Genomic DNA, 11,343 nt, shown 5'->3' on the forward strand with positions numbered 1-11,343 from the left:
CTAGGGCCAGTTGAAAGTGCTGCCCGCCAGCAGCGAGTCCCGGGTGAGCGTCTAGGTGGGCGTCTTGCCCACCGGTGCAGGAAGTGGAGCCGGAGATGAGAGGCGCCGGGGGCGCGCTGGGGCTGGGACGGGTACTGGGCGCGCACTACTCCGTGAGCGCCACCTGCGCCTTCTGCAGCCTCTCCGCGCGCGCGCCGGGGCCGAGAGCGCGATGGCCTTGAGGCGGCCGGACTCGACCGAGTCCCCCTGCAGGCGGCCCAGCTCCTCCACCTGCTCCTGGTCCAGGAAGGCCACGGCGCGCTCGGCCGGCGGCGGCCAGCAGCGGCGTCCTGTGCAGGGGCAGCGCTAAGAGCAGCCGCGCCGCAAGCTCGCACGCGTGGTCCATGCCCAGCGCTGCGCCGCCGCCGCCCGCACCTGCCGCGCACGCGGCTGCGCCCGTGGCTGCGCCCATCAGCTTCGACGCCGGCTGCCCAGGAACGAGTCTCCGCAGCCCGCTGTCTGGTAGGGCTCGGCGCGCAGCAGCTGCGCCAACAGCTCCGACGCCGGCTGCCTGGGAACGAGTCGCCGCCGCCCGCTGCCGCCAGCGCCGAGCCGGGAGAGAGGGAGAGAGGGAGGGGGGGGGGAAGGGGAGCAAGAAGGGGGAGGACAGCCAGAGCGAGGCACTCTCAGGGTCCCCCCTCCCCAGCTCCGGGAGAGCCCGGGTGGGGAAGGAGGCCTGGGGTCTTCCCCAGGTGGGACTTGGAGCTGGGGCCTCGCCCGCAGCAAGCAGGTGAGGTGGGAGGAGGGAAACCGAAGCAGGCAGGGCTAACTGCCAGGCAGGGCTAATTAAGGAGCCTGCCCGCCCGACCTGATCGCACCCATGTGCCCAGGACCCACAGCACACGGGGCAAATTCCCAGCCCTAGAGAGGACCGGGGGTTGGGGGTGGGGCCGAATCCTGGGGGCTGGGGTCAGCTGTCCAGTAGGAGTGGCCAAATGGGGCCCAAAGATGCTGCCCTGGTTATAAGCCCAGCCCGCACCACTCCCCCCCCATCCTACCCCAGGGCCTTTGCACCTGCTCACTCTCCCCTCTTCAAGCCCCCATCCCCAGCTCTTCCTCCTCCAGCCCAGGCTGGGGTGCGGGGCTCGAATCCCACCCACAACTCCCTCTTTAACACCAATCCCCGAATTAACAATTCTGCTTTAGAGCAGTATTGGCCATGGAGGAAGGGCTAACCTGGTGGCAACTGAAGCCAAGGGCTACTTATTGAGCGCCGACTGTATGTAGGGACCCTGGGCACAGTAGTGCACAAGACAAAGAGAGTCCCTCGGGAAGTCATTGGGTCCCAAAGCAAGGTAAGGGATTGTGAGCGGTGAGGGTGGGAGGCCGTTCATGGGGGTGGGGGGCAGCACGTGGCTGTAGGAGTGCCCACCCAAGGGCCGGGCTGGTGGGATTTCAAATCAGCCACGTGAGAAGAGAGGGCACAGGTGAATCCCCCCTAACTGAAGGTAGTGGCTTTTCCAAGGGGTTCTGAGCCGACTTTCTCAGCTTCCCCCAGAGACCCAGTGAGGGAGAAAACGAAACCTCGAAAGCACGAGAGACTCGAGTCAGACCCCAGGAAGAACCGGCAGACAGCTGGGGGTATGGGGCGCGCATTCATCAGGAGGCTTGGAACACCCCACCACCACCACCCTCACCCCAGGCCCTTGTGGAGCTTGGAGAAACTGCAGGGCTCCCATAGGCTTGGGCTGCTGGGCTCCCGCCTTTGGCAAACAGAGGCAGGGGTGGGGGCATCGGAAGCCAAATAAATACATGTGTGTGTGCGTGTCCATGTATGTGTGTATATATGTGTCCATGCATGTGTGTATATATGTGCATTCGTGTATGTGTGTCCATGTATGTGTATCTGTGTGTGTGCATGTGTGTCCATGTATGTGTGTGCCCATGTATGTGTGTATGTGCGTGTGTGTCCATGTATGTGTGTGTATACGTGTGTGTGTCTTTCTTCAGGACTCAGTGGCCAGGCCTGGGCAGGGGGACTGGGCCCTGGCCACAGCTGTAATTGGATTCCTGCGCCAGTACAGGATGCAATGGCACTGGTCATGTGGTTAGCAGGTGCCGGCCCCTGGCTCTGCCCCCAGCACCGCCCCCCGGGCTGCAGCGGGGGTGGGGGCTGCTCACCCACTCACCCAAGCATGTTCCATATCCCCTCTCCCCAGGACGCCAGCCACGCTCCTCTCGCTATGGGACTGGTCAGGGAGATAGATTAGGTCCATGAGCTGCAAGCCACACTTCCCCTGCCTCCACGTACTCCCACCTGTATCCACCCTGCTTTCAAGCCAAAGCGAGGCTTGGAGGCTGCAGGGCTGGGCCGTGTCTCATGGCCGGATCTCTGACCTGCTCCCTCTCTCCTCCTTGCCTTTCTGTAACTTGTTGTCTCCCGAGTCCCGACCTTCACTTCTCCGGCTTCGTTCTGCTGCTCCCCAGTGCCATCATTTCTACTCGTTTCTGTATTTCTTGGGCTCCTCAACACAGAGTACGAAGAAATTTATCTTTAGCAGGAGAAAAAGTAACCCCCATGCACAGGCCTCCACAGACCCTGCTGTAACACGTTCCCTTGCTCCTCTCTCCCCCGCCTGTCCCAGAGGGGAGTTCAAGCCAGCCGATCACCTTCTGGCCAGCCATGGACAGCCAAGGTAACGTAGCCAATGCACACACAAAAAGTGAAGTGTCCAGCCAAGATTGCTAGAATTTCAGGGAAAAAGACAAAGGATTATTGGCCACATCCATAGGTACAGAAAAAGGAGACAATGGGCAAGATTTGATAAGAAGCTTTCAGAGTCGTCATACCTTGCTGCTAGTTGCAGGGAGCACCTTCTACTGACCCAGCCACTGTCCGTTCTGTGACCTTGGGAGAGTCATTTATTCCCTCTGAGCTTCCTTTTCCCATTGCAACAAGGGGCTATATTAGTAGCAGCTCATCAGAGGTTTTGTAAGGGCTAAACATGTTAGCATATGTGGAAGAGGTGGAATACAGCAAGCACTGTGTAAGAGTTTGTTAACAGAGTCATCACTCAGTATCCATGGGGGACTGCTTCCAGGACCCACTGAAGATCCCAAAATCCAGATGCTCAAGTCTTGTATGACATAGTATTTACATATAGCATATGTACATCCTGCCATAGGTTTTTTTTTTTTTATTTTTGACAGGCAGAGTGGACAGTGAGAGAGAGAGACAGAGAGAGAAAGGTCTTCCTTTGCCGTTGGTTCACCCTCCAGTGGCCGCCGCTGCAGCCGGCGCACCGCGCTGATCCGATGGCAGGAGCCAGGATCCAGGTGCTTTTCCTGGTCTCCCATGGGGTGCAGGGCCCAAGCACCTGGGCCATCCTCCACTGCACTCCCTGGCCATAGCAGAGAGCTGGCCTGGAAGAGGGGCAACCGGGACAGAATCCGGCGCCCCGACCGGGACTAGAACCCGGTGTGCCGGCGCCGCAAGGTGGAGGATTAGCCTATTGAGCCACGGCGCCGGCTAGGTTTTTTTTTTTTTTAAGATTTATTTTATTTATTTGAAAGAGTTAGAGAGAGAGGTAAAGATGGAGAGGTCTTCCATATGCTGGTTCACTCCCCAGATGGCCACAATGCCCGGAGCTGTGCCCATCCGAAGCCAGGAACCAGGAGCTTCTTCCAGGTCTCCCATGCGGTACAGGGGCCTAAGGACTTGGGCCATTCTTTACTGCTTTCCCAGGCCATAACAGAGAGCTGGATCAGAAGAGGAGCAGCTGGGACTAAAACCAGTGCCTATATGTGATGCCTGCATTTCAGGCCAGGGCGTTAACCTGCTGCACCTCAGCACCGGCCTCTGCCATAGGTTTTAAATCATCCCTAAATCACTTACAATACTTGATCATTGTAAATGCTATGAAAATAGTTGCTGTGTGGTATCATTTTGGTGAAAATGACAAGAAAAAAAAATCTGCAAGCTCAGTACAGTTGCCATTTCCAACAGTTTTTAAAAAATCATTTTATTTGAAAACAGAGGGGAGAGAGAGGCAGACAGAGAGATCTTCCATCTGCTGGTTCACTCCCTTAATGTCTGCATTAGTCAGTATTGGGGTAAGGTAAGCCAAAACCAAGAGCCTGCAATCTAGTCTGGTCTCCCACAAGGATGGCAGGGACCCAAGCACTTGAGCCATGATCTGCTGCCTGGGATGTGCACTGGCAGGAAGCTGGATTGGAAGCAGAGGAGCCAAAACTCAAACCAGGCACCCCAATTGAGGATGCAAAGGTTCCAAGCAGTTACTTCAACCACCATACCAAACACCCATGCCACAGATGCAATATTTAAAAAAAAAAACTATTTTCTCTTCATGGTTGGTTGAATCCATGGACACAGAACTTGTGGCTATGGATAGATGAGTGTATCACACTGAATAGAAAGAGGTAGAGAAAGAATGGGAAAAGAGACGAGAGAAATGTTGCAAAGCATTGTGAATATCATTAGTCTTTTCCTGAAAGATATAAGAAAAGATTTGTATTATTGGACGTGAATATTTCTTAAGCATAACCTTTAGCCAAGATTGAGTCACATGGTGTGCAAGCTCCATTCAGCTACAGGTTCTTTGACCTGGAAATATTATCTTGATTAGGTCTCAAGTTTATGAAAACAATCCCGAGGCTAATGGCACACCCAACCCAAAGAGCTTTATGTGTCATGTCAGAGGAAAGAATGCAGCACATGATAAGATTAAATATGTGAATCGATTTGATTACTAAATGACTGCCTAGTATTCATTTAAATTTGATTTCCCTCTTTCTCCTACAGATAAAACACCAGACAAAAGTACAGATAAACACGACAGCTAAAACATGAAGTCTGTGAATTGCAAGCCTTTATCTTAAAAATAATACTTTTTATTGAGAAAAAGTTGAAGAGAACTCTTGATGCTTATTTGAAAAAATATTTTTAATATTGAAGAAACAAATATAGAATGAACTTAGTTGTTATTCAAGGATCGCTTCTCAGCCTTTTTGCTAAGGTCAAGTATAGTTGTCATTCAAGGAAACATACATGTAATTAAGTTTGACCTTGAAATGAGATTTGATATTTACATACTGAGATGTTGTATCTGATATTCTAGACACTCACAGTTTTTAATAAACTGAATATTTTCTCAACCTGTGACTATGTCTTTGTTATCAGGGCTCCAGAAGCAAAACAGAAGCCAGTTGCTGCTTAATGCAGATATACAGTGCTTAGTGCAGAGTTAGGGACTTGACGACTGTTGGAAGAATCTAGGATGAGAACGGGCAGAGGAGGTCAGGAAAGCAATTGCTGATGGACAGAGAGGTTAACACTGAAGATGTCAGCCTGAGGCACCCGCAGATCATTTTCCTGAGGCTGCTACAATACTTGAGAAGTTGCAAAAACTACCACTAATTGTCTCAGCAAAGTGGTCATTCTCAAAAATTTGCTGAAAAAACCACTGTGAATGTTTCTGTACAAACATCTCTGTAGCTGTCAGCAGCTGAACAGAATGACAGTTTCCTCTTTTTTCTGTCTTCCAACTCTGCCAAGTTTTCTCCTTGGAAACTCTAACACAGGGTGGCTCAGAACAGAGGATTCCTGTGGCAGTGGTGCAGTGGGGTCAGCAGTGAGCTAACAGGGGACATGGCTACAAGGTCTGCATCTCACTGCTTGTCACACTGCTCAAGACCAAAGCCATCACTTTTCACTGATGAAAAATATCATGTTTAGCTTTACCTGTTCCCACCCACTCCTCATCTTTTATGATACCCTGCCCTATACCATTCCTGGGTGGAAAGAAAAAAATTATGACAAATTTAATGGTAATTAAAATATTTGGTCATTGTGTGTTTTTGGAAAAAGAATCCAAAAATGCTTTTTATCTCTGTTCTTTTCAGTACCAGAATCCATTTTAGTGTAGGACTCAAGAGAGATGATTACAAAACCAAATGTTTCTATAAATATCAAAAGAGAAGTGGATGTGGGTGCCTAAAAAAGCAAAATTAAATTACATGGATTGTTGGGGAAGTGAGTAATGTCAACAGAGAATACACATATAATTGAAAGTTTTGCCTGAGAGACACAAATGATTGCCAATTAGTTTGGGTTAAATATTCGTTTTCCTTACTATTTCATATTTGACTTCAAACTTCTCAACACATTTTATTCCATATCCATCTTAAGTCATAAAAATTTACAGAGCTCTTTTGTTTTTTTATTTGACAGGCAGAGTTAGAGAGAGAGAGAAAGGTCTTCCTTCCTTTGGTTCACTCCCCAAATGGTCACCACGGCCGGCGCACTGCACCGATCCGAAGCCAGGAGCCAGGTGCTTCCTCCTGGTCTCCCATGTGGGTGCAGGCACCCAAGCACTTGGGCCATCCTCCACTGCCTTCCCGGGCCACAGCAGAGAGCTGGACTGGAAGAGGGGCAACCGGGACTAGAACCCGGCACCCATATGGGGTGCTGGCGCTGCCGGTGGAGGATTAACCAAGTGAGCCATGGCGCCGGCCCCAGAGCTCTTTTTTTTTAAGCAGCGAGATTAAACACTATTCATCTCTTTTAAAAATGTTTGTTTATTTAGTTATTTGAAAGGCAGGGTTGCTGAAAGAGAGCAAGTGAGAGTGAGAGCATCCATTTCCTGATTCCTTCCTCAAATGACCACAGGTGCCAGGGGTGGGCCAAGCCAAAGCCAGGAGCTTCATCTGGGCCTCTCAAGTGGGTGCAGCAGCCCAAACACTTGGGCCATCTTCTGTTGCTTTCCCAGGTCATTAGCAGACAGCTGGATCAGAAGTGGAGCAGCCAGGATGCAAATCTGCACTCATATGGGATGCTGGCATTGCAGGCAGCGTTTAACCTGCTACATCACAATTCTGGCTCCTGCACTAAGTGACTTCTAAACTATAAGATAAAGCATTACATGATTAGAATATAATTATTGCTAACTTTGATGAAGCTCTTTTAAGTATTAGTATCCAATGTCATACTTAAAGAGATTTTATCTGATATGAGGGTACTTCAAAAACTACATGAAAATGGAATCAAATATATGCAAAAAAGTTGAAATTCATGCATAGCTCTTTCATAATACAGATTTCACAAACCTTTTGAAGGCCTCTTGTTTGCATGGGGTTTTAAAAATTTTTGAACCAAAATAAACTATTTTCCACAGGCTTTTTGAGGTATATTCATATTTGCTGGAAGGTACTTAGTTTTAAAGGATCGCTGAAGGCCACCAAAGAAGAATGTACTTTTCTCTGAAGGGAGGAGAGAACTTCCACTTTGCTTATAGCCTGTCGAGCTAGTGGATCCAAAAGGCTTCCATAGTCTAGGTAGCTGATGTCATGCGTAATTGTTAAATAAACAATAAGAGTCACTGTGCACTAACTCACCATGCAAGACCTCCGTCCCCTTATAGGGTAATAAATGGAGACTATTCTTATGTCTCATGAGTTATGGTTATGTCTAAGAGCTTGCAAAAGATGTATCATTTTTGGGTCCTTCTTTAAAGACAGAAAATAAGTTTCTAAAAGGAAAGAAGGGGGAGGAAGGCAGGGAAAAGAGGAAGGAGAAAAAGTGAAATCACCTTTGTGATGCAATAACTTAGATCAGCCCTTGTCTGGACTGTTGAGGACCAGTTCTCCCCCTCCCCCCTTTCTTTTTCTTTCTCAGACTAAGCCTTGAACTCTTTACCTAGAACAGAGTTAATTCTCTGTGTATAAAGTTAAATGAAAAGAGATCTTAGTGAAAAACAGGACAGGGAACATGAGAGGGAAGAGGGGTAGGAAGCTAGGTATGGTGAGAAGAATGACTATGATCCTAATGTAATTGTGAGATGCATGCAAACAACTAAAAAGATTGCTAAAGAGGATATAACAAGTTTTACTATGTATTACATCACCAAAAATTCAGAAATACAAATTCAAAATAAATCTTTGACACTTAATGTGTACTTAAGTTTTTAAGCTCTTGGGAACTGGCACTGTAGCATAGCAGGCAGAGCTGTGGCCTGTAACCAAGTATCCCATATGGTCACCAGTTTGAGTCCCAGCTGCTACACTTCTGATCCAGCTCCCTTTAATGTGCCTGGGAAAACAGTGGAAGGTGGTCCAGGTCCTTGGGCCCCTGCACCCACGTGGTAGATCCAGAGGAAGTTCCTGGCTCCTGGCTTTGGCCTTTGTGGCAGTTTGGGGAGTGAACCAGTGGATGGAAGATCTCTGCCTCCCGTTCTCTCTCTTTCTCCTTGCAATTCTGCCTTTCAAATGAATAAATAAATCTTTAAAAAAATTTAAACTTTTTTGAACATATGAGTACTAGAAAAAAAGGTATCCTACACACAAAAAATTGAATAATTTGATAAAGTTAATAGTTATATTGAAATCCCAGGTGTGAAAACAGATATAATTTTTCCATCAACTCAATTTCCAACTTTGTTTCCAACTTTTGTTTTAGTGTGAAACAAAGCAATTTTATCCATAGCCTTAATAAGTGGATTTTCACTGTAAACTTTTTGTAGGTAAAAACTTATAATTCAAGGATTTCTTCTGAAATGCATAAACTAATACATTAAATTTTTACGTGTTTCATAGCTCTACACCAAGAATCTCAAGATGCAATTAAAGTATTAATAAGTGACTATCCATTTATAATATGTTTAATGGACCTCTATATGCTAATAATGAAGAAATGCTATGGTTTACAGATTTTACACAAACCACTCTTTATGAAATCTAATGACTCATGCAAATGAAAGTAATATTTTAGAAGTATAATCTAAGTTTAGAAAAGCCAGTAATTTGGTAAGTTCATGGGGAAGAAATGTACTTTTTTGCTTAATTCTTAGTGATATTTTGATGTCAATTAAAAATATTACTCAAAATCTGCTTGGAAAATACTTCAAGGATAGAGTAAGAATTTAAGCAAAAGTAGTTCAAAATATATAACTGAATATTTGCATTATAAATAATTGCCAAATTAATTAAGACAGACCTTGCCTTATTAATATGCTTGGCTGTTTTGTGATTATTCGTGTTACCCTTGAAATGAAATATCCTCAAATATGAGAGATCTTGTAAAAGTTCACGAAAAATGCATGCTATGAACAAAGTATGCTTGGATTTTAAAATTTTTGCACCAAAATAAATTTATCTTTTTTTCCCATGAGCTTTTTGAATTACCCTGTATTCTTATCTTTCCTTTGATCCTGTATTTAAAGCACTTCCCTGAACTTGAAAGGATGCCAAGTAGTCTTTATTCTAAAATATTAAAGTATCATTTCCTTTTCAATTCAAGTATAAATTTATTTTTCATATTTACAAATTATAAAGCTTGCCCTAATTGCAGTATATGGGATGAAATCTGAAATTTAGGGTTAAAACTCCTTGGGGCTATATGAGGCCCATAGCAGAAATATAAACATGTATGTATTATATCAGTGTTATGAAGCACCATTATAATTTTATGATTCTTTTTAAAGTATTGTGGGAGCTTAAATCAGGTATATTAATTGTATTAATCACATTAATATTTTGCCTTTTTTGCTACTTGATAAATTATTCCTTATGCTATGTGTGCCAGTTACTTTTTTTTTTTAATATTTTATTTATTTATTTATTTGAGAGAGAGAGTTACAGACAGTAAGAGGGAGAGACAGAGAGAAAGGTCTTCCTTCCATTGGTTCACTCCCCAGCTGGCTGCAATGGCAGGAGCTGCGCCGATCAGAAGCCAGGAGCCAGGTGCCTCTTCCTGGTCTACCACGTGTATGCAGGGGCCCAAGGACATGTGCCATCTTCTACTGCTTTCCCAGGCCACAGCAGAGAGGAATTGGAACAGGGGCAGCCGGGACTAGAACTGGTGCCCATATGCGGTACCGGTGCAACAGGCAGAGGATTCACCTACTGCGCCACGGCCGGCGTGCTGCACGGATCTGAAGTCAGGAGCCAGGGGCTTCCTCCTCTTCTCCCATGCGGGTGCAGGGCCCAAGCACTTGAGCCAAGCCAGTTACTTCTAAAATGAGATTCAGAGGCAGAAAATATAACAGGATACATACTGTACTGTGAATCTCCGTTATTATAGTGTATAAATAAGAAGTAACAGGCAGCATTCATAAGCTTCTTTTTAAAAAGTGGAATAGAGTTTTGTACATAGAAAGTGAAGTAGAGCACATTGAAGTGGGATACACCAAATAATTCTTACGCAAATAGATGCTTCAGTTAATATTTCCAATCACCACTAGCAAGTGTGACTAAAAACATCAACTCAATTCTTTTTTTATAGTAAGAATCTGACAGTGATCTTAAAAACTGCCTAAGACATAACACATTTTCCTTGTCTGGTGACGTAGAGGAACCATTTTTTAATAACATTGAAAAAGAGGTGTGCTGAAATCACTAATATTCACAAAACTCGCCCCTTAACCATAGAGAACAAGCTGCATAAACGGCCCTTGGGGACAAGCTCCTGCCTGCACCTTCCCCTCTGCCAGTCTTCAGTTGTCTTCACGAGGACCTGCACACCTAACACTGTAAACTCCGCTGGTGTTCTCCGTGGCCTGGACTGGCCTGGAGCTTGCCTGGAGAAGCTCAGACAGTATTAAAGAGTTTTCTAGTTTTATCCTAAATAGTCCAACTGTGGTGCAAAACACCTCATCCAGGTGGGAGCCATCAATGTGAGGGCTTTTGTCCAATTTAACTCAGTGAAAAGGTTGGCTGATTAAAGGATATAGCGATCAAGATATTAAGTGAAGCTGGGTTAATGGCAACTGGAGGCAATCAAGAAAAGAGACCCACTCAGAATTTTCTCTTTGCAGAGCTACCTAGATGATCTTCTCTGGCGCCTCTGCAAATCTCCTCTTTGCCTAGTGCTGTCCTTCACTGATTTTCCTCTGAATCCAGTGTGGCCGCCAGATCTATCGGGTGATTTTTCAGTTTCAATAATTGTCCCTCGTTGACTAGAAGACACGTCATTACGTTCAGAAGTCCTGAGCAAGCCAGATCTCCCAGGGTAATGAGCAGTGACGGTTGGGTGAGCTCCCATCCCGAGCAATTCGCCACGATCAGGGCGCAGAGTAACGTGGTTGACAGGCTCGCCTGTCAGGCTGTGGGGGAGTTCCTGTTTCGAGCTGGACATGCAGCACTTTTAAACGCAGAAAGGTTCCAGTACGCCATGGTTTCCAGAGCTTGACTTGTGCGATACTGAAAGTAAGTGACTCTTCTTGAGAAACTATGGTAATTCTAGATAGACTATGGTTGCTGATGGAGTTCTTTGTTAAATTTTAAGGCAGGCAGGTAAGTTAAACCCATGTGAACAGATAGGTTTGTCAAAAGACTTGTTAGGCAGGATGA

The 11,343-nt window shown here is 46.1% G+C and overlaps 1 pseudogene; it reads right to left on the reverse strand.

Moving 5' to 3' along the window:
* Nucleotides 1-11,128, reverse strand: LOC149121809 (nuclear receptor subfamily 2 group F member 6-like; annotated as a pseudogene).
* Nucleotides 11,129-11,343: the final 215 nt, after the last annotated feature.

This window comes from Oryctolagus cuniculus, chromosome 16 (assembly GCF_051225735.1).
Source record: "Oryctolagus cuniculus isolate XC-2025 breed Fujian yellow rabbit chromosome 16, ASM5122573v1, whole genome shotgun sequence".
Taxonomy (NCBI): Eukaryota; Metazoa; Chordata; class Mammalia; order Lagomorpha; family Leporidae; genus Oryctolagus; species Oryctolagus cuniculus.